The following is an 11,121-nucleotide window of genomic DNA, read 5'->3' on the forward strand; positions in this document are numbered from 1 at the left end:
GAAATGTTTTATAGTGTGAGAATAGGTTTAGATTTATTTTTTTCTATGTGTAACCCTTGGGCCCATGTTATCTATCAAGAAGACATTCTATTCCTCCTTAAACCACATGGCAGCCTTTGTCAACTCTAACAGGACTGTGTGTGCACGAATGTATTTTAGACACTGTTTTCTGATAAGGGGCTCTCTCTGTGTTCACTCTCTTGAGGATGCTGCACTTTATGTAGGCTTATACAAACCCTTAAAATTTGGTAGCTGGAGTCCTCTAGTTTCTTATTATAGGCTATTTGCTACACTTTTTTTATATTTCTTCAGGCAGAGTCTCGCTCTGTCACCCAGGCTAGACTGCAGTGGCACAATCTCGGCTCACTGCAACTTCCACCTCCCAGGTTGAAGCAATTCTCCTGCCTCAGACTCTTGAGTAGGTGTCATTACAGGTGCCAGCCACCAGGCACAGCTAATTTTTGTATTTTTAGCAGAGACATGGTTTCACTAAGTTGGCCAGGGAGGTCTTGAACTCCCGACCTCAGTTGATCCGCCCACCTCGGTTTCCCAAAGTGCTGGGGGACACTTGATTTTCAATAGCATTATGTTACTGGATATTTCCATACAATTTAAAATGAGGGACGCAGAGAGACAGAGAGAGAGCGAACCATGAGTTGGGGCTCTGGACTCTCGGGTCATGAGACAAATTGTAGATAAAACGACATAAATCCAGAATTGACATGTTGTGGGTTTTGCTGATAAAGAACAGTTCTAAGATTGTAAATAATCGCATAATCCTTCCCTGGGTATTTAAATCATTTAAACTGGTTCTGCTGTCATACTAGAAATACAAGCATGAAACATCCTATTGGTTTATTCGTCACAATTACTCTGACAACATTCATAATACCTATTAGATATTTTGCATATTATACACGGAGAAGAGTTTGAAACACAGATAAAAACAACAAAAATACGTGAAAAGTCTTTCACGTCAGCACAGATTTTAGTCACCTCGTGTTTGGGAGGTTGGATCTGAGATGTGTTTTGAGCTGGTCATAGTGAAGGATGCAAGGTGTCAGTTCTAGTGAGAACAATTTCCAGGAAGCCATTTTCCACTCCTGAGTGAGCACCCGCTGTGCCTCATGCAAGGTAGGAAGAGCCTGCGTACGTCACCCTCCCATGATGTGGTCAGCACGTCAACTGCATGGGCAGGGCACCAGATAACATCCTGTGCGCTGCTGAGCTGAGCTGGGGCGCGGCTGCCTGTCTGCACCGGCAGCACCATGTCGCTCATGGTCGTCAGTGTGGCGTGTGTTGGTGAGTCCTGGAAGGGAATCGACGGAGGAAGCTCTGGGGTGGAGATAAGGGCCTGGAGTGGAGATATGGTCCTGGAGTGGAGATCTGGGCCTGGAGTGGAGATATGGGCCTGGGGTGGAGATATAGGCCTAGGATAGAGACATGGGCCTGGTATGGAGGGATGGGCCGGGGGTGCAGATATGGGTATGGAGTGGAGATATGGGCCTGGGGTGGAGATCTGGGTCTGGAGTGAAGATCTGGGCCTGGAGTGGAGATATGAGCCTGGCATGGAGGGATGGGCCTAGAGTGGAGATCTGGGCCTGGAGTGGAGATATGGGCCTGGAGTGGAGAAAGGGGCCCGGAGTGGAGATCTGGGCCTGGAGTGGAGCTACAGTTCTGGAGTGGAGATCTGAGCCTGGTATGGAGATATAAGCCTGGAGTGGAGATATGGGCCTTGAGGGGAGATATGGGCCTGGAGGGGAGATATGGGTTTGGAGTGGAGATATGGGCCTGGAGGGGAGATATGGGTTTGGAGTGGAGATATGGGCCTGGAGTAGAGATATCAGCATGGAGTGGAGATATGGGCCTGTTGTGTAGATCTAGGCCTGGGGTGCAGATCTGGATCAGGAGGCTGGGTCTCTGCACAGCTGAGATCCCTGTTGCTGGGGCAGGTAGGCAGCGGGGTGAGTTTACCTTCAACCCAGCAAGGGCCTGGCTGCCCAGACGCACAGCCCAGTGGGGCAGCAGGGGAGGCCCAGGTTTGCCTGCAGATGGATGGTCCATCATGATCTTTCTTTCCAGGATTCTTCTTGGTCCAGAGGGCCTGTCCATACATGGGTGAGTCCTTCCCCAAACCTGAGGGTGTCATCTCCCCACCTAAGAGGATTTTCCTGAAACAGGAGGGAAGTCCTGTCACACAGTCTCCCATAAACTAAGAAGGGGGGACCCTGGGGTGCTCGGCTCACACTTCTGACCTCGTCCTCTCTGGCCTTTCTTACCCTTGGCCGAGTCAAGCTCTGTGAAGACTGGGGTGAGGTTGGGATGCTCCAAGCTGAGGTGTGCAGGGAGGAAGTGGTGTCAGCAGCTGAGGAAGGGAGGGAAGCAGGGCTAGGAACAGCAGGTCCACTGAAGACAAAGGTGTAACTCACACCCTCCAGTGTTTCCATGACGGTCAGGGCTGCAGTGTGGCTGCTGTCATTCTACCAGAAGAGGTGGGGAAACCACAGCCATGACCCTGACATTCCAAATCTTCTGATATGGGCTCAGTGCATGCACTGGCTGATATTCCATTCACAAAGGACATGCCCTCCATGCCATGTCTACTTTGTGTTGTTTTATGTGAGTCACCTTGAAGTATTAAAACTAGTAAGAGTCCCTTATTCAGCACTTGTTCAAAGTTCTCAGCTGACACTTTTGTTGTAGGGAGACGCCATGTCTATGTGGGATGGGTCCTTCCTGTAGCCCTGGGCACCCAGGTGCGGTAGGAGCCTTAGAAACATGGAAAGGGGAAGATCTTCTGAGCAGAGGGAGGGAGGGGCGACTCCACATCCTCCTCTCTTAGGTGTCGCCTCCTTCTCCCCAGGTGGTCAGGACAAGACCTTCCTGTCTGTCCGGCCCAGCGCTGTGGTGCCTAAGGGAGGAAACGTGACTCTTCGGTGTTACTATCGTGGTGGGCTTTACAACTTTACCAACTTCACTCTGTACAAAGACGACAGAAGCCACGTTCCCATCCTCCACAGCAGAATATTCCAGGAGAGCTTCCTCATGGGCCCTGTGACCCCGGCACACGCAGGGACCTACAGATGTCAGGGTTCATACCCGCACTCCCCACTGAGTGGTCGGCACTCAGTGACCCCTGGCGATCATGGTCACAGGTCAGAGATCTCCTGTCTTGGCTTCTCCTTGTCCCACCTCCTGAATCCCAGAGCTTCTGCTGGGGTGTCCACCAGGGTCCCATCACCCAGGGTCTTTGGGGTAAAGGGGATTGAATACAGGGAAATGGGTGCTGTGATGGGAAGAATAACTGTCCACAATATGGCTACATTCTAATCCCTGGAGCCTGTGACTCTTTATGCTATAGGGCAGGGGACTGAAGGGGAAGACAGAGCTCAGGTTGTTGTGAGTTGACCTTGAGATGGGGAGACGGCCTGGACTGTCCCACTGGGCTCAGTGTAATCACAAGGCACCAAGGAGAGGAGGAGGATGAGGAGAGTGGGGATTAGAGCAGCGTCGTGGGAGACTCCATCAGCCACTGTGGGCTTTGAAGGTGGAGGAAGGCCACGAGCCACAATGGCAGGTGGCCTCTACGGGCTGGAGAAGTCAAGAAAACTGCTCCACTGAGTCTCCAGAGGGAACGCAGCCCTGTAGACGGCTTGGTTTTAGCACACGAGAACTGAATCCAATTTCTGTCTCCAGAAGTGGAAGGGGTCAGTGTGTTCTCTCCTGCTGCCATGTTTGTGATAATTTTCTGCCTCAGCAACAGGAAACCAACACAGGAATCAGGTCAAGTACAAGTTAAGAAACCAAACAACAATAGCCGGGCATGGTGGTGGGCACGAGTAACCCAACGACTGGATTCAATCGCTTGAATCCGGAGGCAGAAGCTGCAGTGAGCCAAGACCTTACCACTACACTCCAGCCTGGGTGAAAAGTGACACTCTGTCTCAAAACTCAATTAATTAATCAATTAATTAAAGAAACCAAACAAGGAGAAGGTTGGCAACCCCAAGATCAGGAAGGGCGGGACACTGATGCCACCACCAGGCTCCATCCACACAGGGAGGGGTCGATGCTCCTGGAACCAGCACCAGGAGCCACCCTGTGGAAGCTGAGGATATGGAGAAGGCACAGGCATGGCAGGAGAGGCTCCCAATCCCCACCAGGAGCAGGGAGTGTGGACACTGGTGCCTGCCTTACTGGTCAGTTCATACCTCCTGCCAGGGACTCCAGTTTGTCCAAAAGAGATTGAACCAGGCTGCTATGAGCCTGGATGTGCAGCCTGCCGTGGTTCCTCTTCCACCCCACATAGACAGCAGGAAAGAGATGAGTGGGAAACAGATACAACAGCCTAAGAGATGAGGCTGAGCCCAGTGGGAAGGGCGTCCGAGGCTACTAGAGACAGACGGACAGAGAAGAGGGAGGGAGAGAAATGCAGGGACCTGCACCAGGGGATAAAAGACAGGGAGACACAGAGAGGGAGGAGAGAGACAGACGGCCGGGAGGGGAACCCTCACTCATTCCAGGTGCCATGGATATGATGACAAAGGGAGACGCCTTCTAAACTCACAACCTCTCTTTCTAGGAGTCCACAAAAAACCTTCCCTCCGGGCCCTCCCAGGTCCCCTGGTGAAATCAGGAGAGACGGTCATCCTACAATGTTCATCAGATACCGTGTTTGAGCACTTCTTTCTGCACAGTGAGGTGACCTTTGAGGAGCCCTTGCACCTTGTTGGAGAGCTCCATGGTGGGGTTCCCAGGCCAACTATTCCATCGGTCCCATGCCATCTGACCCTTCAGGGTCCTACAGATGCTACGGTTCTGTCACTCACTCCCCTATGTGTTGTCAGCTCCCAGTGACCCCTGGACATCGTGATCACAGGTGAGAGTGTCCGGACATTCTTCTCATTGTCACTGGGACACTGAGTAAATGATCCAGGACTTGGAAGCCCCAAGTGGTCATGAGGAAGATGAGTGTGGGATTCTTATGGAGAGAGACTCACTTGGTGAAGTCTGCACCAATAGAGACAGAGAAACAGGAGACACAAGTACAGACCAGGTGTCATAACGGAGGACAGACACAGGGGCCATACAGGGAGGTAGAAAAGAGAGAAAGAGTTAAAGGGGACACCCAGACAGACAGACATGTTCCAGAAAGAGTCGTCCTTCCATGCTGACTTTGCTTAGAGACTTGGCACAGGTTAGAAGCTTCATTTCTGTTTTACCTCCACAAAGTGTTTCTACCAGGAGAACCCAAGGACACCCATATTTCTGTCCTGAGTCAGCCCTGTGGCCTCAGGCCTTGTGGTGCCTACAGATGCCGTGTTCATTCTGACACCTCTGCCTTCCGTGCAGTGGAGAGTCATCGTCCCAGGACATCATGGCCTCAGAACACCAACCCCTGTGTGCTGTGTGTACTTGGGGTCCCCAGACTGGATTCTGAGGCTCATATTCCACATAATCCCATATATGATCGATTACTGAGAGACACAGAGAGAAATCAGGAACACCAGAAAGCAAAGACATAAACACACAGAGAAGGAGCCAGAGGAAGGGGACTGAGAGACTCACAGACAAATAAAGAGACAGAAAAGAGGGCAGAGGAGTGGAGAGAATGATGGAAGGGAGCAGAGAAAAGCTCCAAAATCAGAACCCTGAGGGTGGGGCACAAAGACAGAGATAGATAAAGATGTGGGGATGGACTGCAGAGATTCCAAATAGAAGTAGAGAGACTGAGAGGCAGAGAAAGACAAGGAGATGGAGAGAGACAGATGGTAGATGGATAGATAGATACAGATTGATGATAAATAGGTAGATGATAGATAATGGATGCGTTATAGATACATAGATGGTGATTGATAGAGAGATGATACATGGAGATGATGATGATAGATAGTTAGATAGATAGATAGATAGATAGATAGATAGATAGATAGATAGACAGACACAGATACGTAGATACGTAGATGATACATAGAGACAGAGAGGCAGACAGATAGAGAGGGAATAGACAGATGATACATAGATAGAGATAATAGATAGATGGTGGATAGATAGAGAGACAGACAATTGCTAGAGAGATAGATAAATGATACACAGATATAGATTACAGATAGCTAATTGACAGATTGACAGGTAGTAGATAGATCGATCGATTGATAGATAACAGATAGAAATGTGCAGAAGGTTATGAACAAAACAGAAAGTGAGAAACTCAGAATTAAAGAAAAAGGAAAATCAAGTCAACCATCCAAGGAGGGTCAGAGAGAAGAAAACAATACAAAAAGGGAAAACACACCACGGGGTGGGGACGTGAGGTCAGAGAGCTAGAGAGACAGAGAAGGTGGAAGGAGGAAACAGACATGAAGAGAGACGGGGTGGAGGGTGAGAGAGAGCATTAGGCCACAGAGCAGGGGAGTGACTTCTCAGCTCAGGTGTGAGGGGAGCTGTGACAAGGAAGAACCTCCCTGAGGAAACTGCCTCTTCTCCTTCCAGGTATATATGAGAAACCTTCTCTCTCAGCCCAGCCAGGCCCCACGGTTCAGGCAGGAGAGAACGTGATCTTGTCCTGCAGCTCCGAGAGCTCGTTTGACATGTACCATCTATCCAGGGAGGGGGAGGCCCATGAACTTAGTCTCCCTGCAGTGCCAAGCGTCAATGGAACATTCCAGGCCGACTTCGCTCTGGGCCCTGCCACCCACGGAGGAACCTACAGATGCTTCGGTTCTTTCCGTACCACACCCTACGAGTGGTCAGACCCAAGTGACCCACTGCCCGTTTCTGTCACAGGTGAGGAAATCCATGCCTGTGCTATGTCTTATGATCCCAGAGCCATAGCTGGGGAGCTTCCTGCTGATGATGGAGAGAAGCATGGACAGGTTCAGAGAGAAGACCAAGCCTCGGTGTGAGGGCGGGATCAGGATGCAGGATGGCAGAGAGGGCCCCTCCAAACCCTCCTGCATGGCCTGCGTGGTGGTCCACGGTCAGCGCTCCAGGCACCCAGGCAGATGGAGAAACTAGTCAGGACAGACCCAGAGGAGGGTGACTGGGCTCAGTTTGGGGAGATCAGAGGTTCCCTCAGCGCCTCAACCTTACCCATTTCCCAGAAGCCCATCCTGGCTTCTCACCCACACAGACATATCATCACCAGCAACCCTTACACCCTTTTCTTTTCATTTGAAAAAATAATTGTTGAGGTTAAATATACCTATAAAATTTACCACCTTTACTGTTTTTAAGTGTAAAATCTAGTGGTCATAAATATATTTATATTCTGTTTTGTTTTGTTTTTTGTTTTGTTTTGTGTTTACCCTCCACCGTTCCCTTCCTGGCCTCTGGTAGCCACCATTCTACTCTCCACTTTCTTGAGATCCACTTCAGAGCTCCTGCATAAGGGTGAGAAATGGGAGTCTTTGTAATGAGCTCCAGTTCCATCCATGTGGCTGCAAATGTCAGGATGTTACTGTCTCTATGGATGAGTAGTCTCCACTGTGTGTATGTACCACATTCTCTCTATCCATTCACCCACTGAGGGGCAGGTAGGTTGACTCCACATCTTGGCTACTGTGAACTCTGCTGGAACAGTCATGGGAGTGCAGATAGAACTTCGATACACTGAAGTCCTTTCCTTTGGATGTAAACCCAGTAGTGAATTTGTGAACACTATGAAAATTCTCTTTTTAGTCTTTTGTTTGGCTTTTGTTTTGTTTTTGTTTTTGAGGCAGAGCTTTCCTCTGTAGCCCAGGCTGGAGTGCAACTGACACAATCTAGGCTCATTGCAACCTCCTGGGAGGCAGAGGCCTCCTGGATTCAAATGATTCTTCTGCCTCAGCCTCCCTGGGAGCTGGGATTACAGGTGCATGCCACAATGCTTGGCTACGTTTCGTATTTTTTAGTACAGACAGGGTTTCCCCATGTTGGCCAGGCTGCTCTCAAACTCCTGACCTCAAGTGAGGTGAGGTGCCCACCTCGCTCTCCCAAAGTGTTGGGATTACAGGCATGAGCCACCATGCCCAGCCTCTTTTTAGTTTCTTAAAGAACTTCCATATTTTTCTCTATAATGGCTGTACTAATTTACCTTCCTACCAACATAGTACCAGGATTCTCCTTTCTCTACCATCTTGCTAGCATTTGTTTCCCTGACTTGCAGATAAAAGCCATTTTAATGGGGTGAGATGAAAATTCATTGTGATTTTAATTTGTATTTCTCTAATGATGAGTGATACTGAACAGTGTTTCATACACACCGTGGCCATTTATATGTTTTGTTTGTGGAGAAATGTCTATTCATGTCTTTTGCTCATTTTTTAGTTACATTATTTGTTTTATTGAGTTATGTGAGCTTCTTATATTTCCAGTTATAAATCCCATCTCAGATGCATAGTTTGCAAAGATTTGCTCCCATTCTGTGGGTTGTCTCTTCACTTTGTTGGTTGCTTACTTTGCAGTGCAGAAGCTGCTTAGTTTGATGTAATCCCTGTGGTCTGTTTTTTCTTTGATTACTTGTGTTTTTGAGGTTTTAAACAAAATGTCTTTTCTCAGACAAATGTCCTGAAGCATTTCCCCAATATTTTCTTCTACGTGTCTCATAGGTTCAGGACTTAGACTCATGTATTTATTCATTTTGATTTGACTTTTGTGAATAGTGAGAGGTAGAGGTGCAGTTTCAACCCCTGCATGCAGATAACACGTTTTCCCCACATCGTTTATTGAAAAGACTGTCCTTTCCTGATTGTAGGTTCTTGACACCTTTGTCAAAATGCGTTGGATTGGCTGGGCATAGTGGCTCATACCCTCAATCCAGCACTTTCAGAGGCCAAGGTGGGTGGATCACCTGAGACCAGGAGTTTTAGGCCCGCCTGGCCAACACAGTAAAACCCTGTCTCCGCTAAAAGTACAAAAATTAGCTGAGCATGGTGGTCAGCCCCTGTAATACCACTACTCGAGGGTCTGAGGCAAGAGAATTGCTTGAATTCAGGAGACGGAGGTGGCTGTGAGCCGAGATTGCACCTCTACACTCCAGCCTGGGTGACAGAGCAAGTTTCCATCTCAAAAAAAAAACAAAAAGCCGTTGAATGTTGACGCATAGATTATATCTGTGTTCTTCATTTTACTCCATTGTTCTATGCACTTTTCTTTATGCCAACATCATGCTGTTTTGTTTACTACAGCTCTGTAACATATTTTAAGTCAGGTAATGTGATGTTCCTGTTTTCTCTATATATCTTAAAGTCTCGAGACAATGGGTAACACATACAAAATTATGGAGAAGAGGATCTCAGGACTCCCAGAGCCCAGTGTTGGATAACAGAGTGTTGGCCATAAACCCACCTCAAAGATTTCCCTTGAGTAGAGGACGGGCACCCTCATTTCCTCACCTCTCTCCTGTCTCTATTCTAGGAAACCCTTCACGTAGTTGGCCTTCACCCACTGAACCAAGCTCCAAAACCAGTGAGTAAAGAATCCCTCTTGTCTCTGCTTTTGGAAACCTGGGGAGGTGGAAGCCTTGGATATAAGCCTTGGCTCAGCACCTCCCAGCTCTGATTATGGCCTGTCTTCTACCATCTCTCTGAACTCCAGACACTCCAAAAGCAAAAGGGATCTGGGCACAGCACAGGGCTCCGTGAAGTCTCTTAATCTCTAATCTTCTGCAGCTGAGACCTCCTACAAGCTGGAAGAATGATTGCAAATCTGACATCCTTCTCAGGAAAATGCAGTGTTTCTTCTCCCTGCATTCCTAACTGGAGGATAAATTCCTGGGAGCTTGAAAGAGGGAAGGGAAGGGAACATCTAACGAGCCCAAGGTGTTTTAGAGAAGATCCACTTGCCAAGGAATGACCTCCTGTTGGTCATGAGGCAACCCTGGCTGACTCAGCAGAGCAAGAGCCTTGAGTAACAGAGAACAGAGCTCATGCACGCACACTTCGACTCACTGACTCATTCAGCCATGGCCCCATGCTCAGGCTGTGCAGTTGGAATCCTTTCCTACTGTTGCCATAACAAATTTCCACAAAATCGGTGAATGAAAAAAAACGGCTTTTAATTATCTTACAGTGCTGGAGCTCAAAGGATGAAATGCATCTCACAGGGCTAAAATCAAGGTGACAGCAAGGCTGCCTTCCCTCTGAAGGTTCCAGGCGAGAATCTGCTTTCCACATGTCCCAGTTTCTAGAGGCTCCCACGGTCCTTGGCTCCTGGTCCCCTTCCTCCTTCCTCAAAACCCACAAAGACTGGTCATGTCTCACATGGCATCACTCAGACCCTTCTTCCTTGTCCACACCTCTTTCTCTGAATGTTCCTCTGCCTTCTTCCTCATCTTTTAAGGACTTTGGGATTTTATTGGGTTCACCAAAATAATTCATCATCATCTCCCTAATATCATCCAGGATACCCTCCATTTCAGTTCAGCTGATTAGCAACCGTAATTCCATCTGAAATCTTCATTCCTCTTTTCCACGTAAAATCACATGTTCACAAGGTATGAAGGCTAGGACAGGGACATTTTGGGGTGGGGTGGATTCTCCTGCCTTCCACAAATAGTAAACAGGATGCATTTGGCCTGTGCTCTTGGGACACTGACGTTGCAGATGGGCAAACGAGAGGAAAGAAAATGAATGCACAAGTGGACCTATAAATGGCTGATCTATTGGGAAATATCTGCCCATAAAATCTATTTATTTATTTATTTATTTTAAGACAGAGTCTCGCTCTATCCCCTATACTGGAGTGCAGTGTCACCATCTTGGCTCACTGTAACCTCCGCCTCCTGGGTTCAAGTGATTCTCCTGCCTCAGCCTCTCGAGTAGCTTGGATACAGGCACCCGCCACCACACCTGGCTAATTCTTTTGTAGATTTTGGTAGAGACGATGTTTCACCATGTTGCCCAGTCTATCTCCAACTCCCAATCTCAAGTAATCCGACCGCCTCAGCCTCCCAAAGTCCTGGGATTATAGACGTGAGCCACGGCACCCAGCCAGAATTTAAAATAAATAATAGATAATGCTGAGTGTATGGTTTCAGGTCACAGAGAAGGTCTCACTAATCACATATTTGTGATGTTAATGAAAAAAATGGAAGACTGGCGGAAGGATTTTCCACACACAATTGTCAGCCGTGAAGGCACG

At 48.3% G+C, this 11,121-nt stretch overlaps 1 pseudogene; it reads left to right on the forward strand.

The window, feature by feature from the left end:
• The first annotated feature begins 1,220 nt into the window (after window positions 1-1,220).
• On the forward strand, window positions 1,221-9,480 carry LOC108518725 (killer cell immunoglobulin-like receptor 3DS1; annotated as a pseudogene).
• The last annotated feature ends 1,641 nt before the right edge of the window (window positions 9,481-11,121 follow it).

This window comes from Rhinopithecus bieti, unplaced genomic scaffold (genome assembly GCF_001698545.2).
Source record: "Rhinopithecus bieti isolate Rb0 unplaced genomic scaffold, ASM169854v2 scaffold_47117, whole genome shotgun sequence".
NCBI lineage: Eukaryota > Metazoa > Chordata > Mammalia > Primates > Cercopithecidae > Rhinopithecus > Rhinopithecus bieti.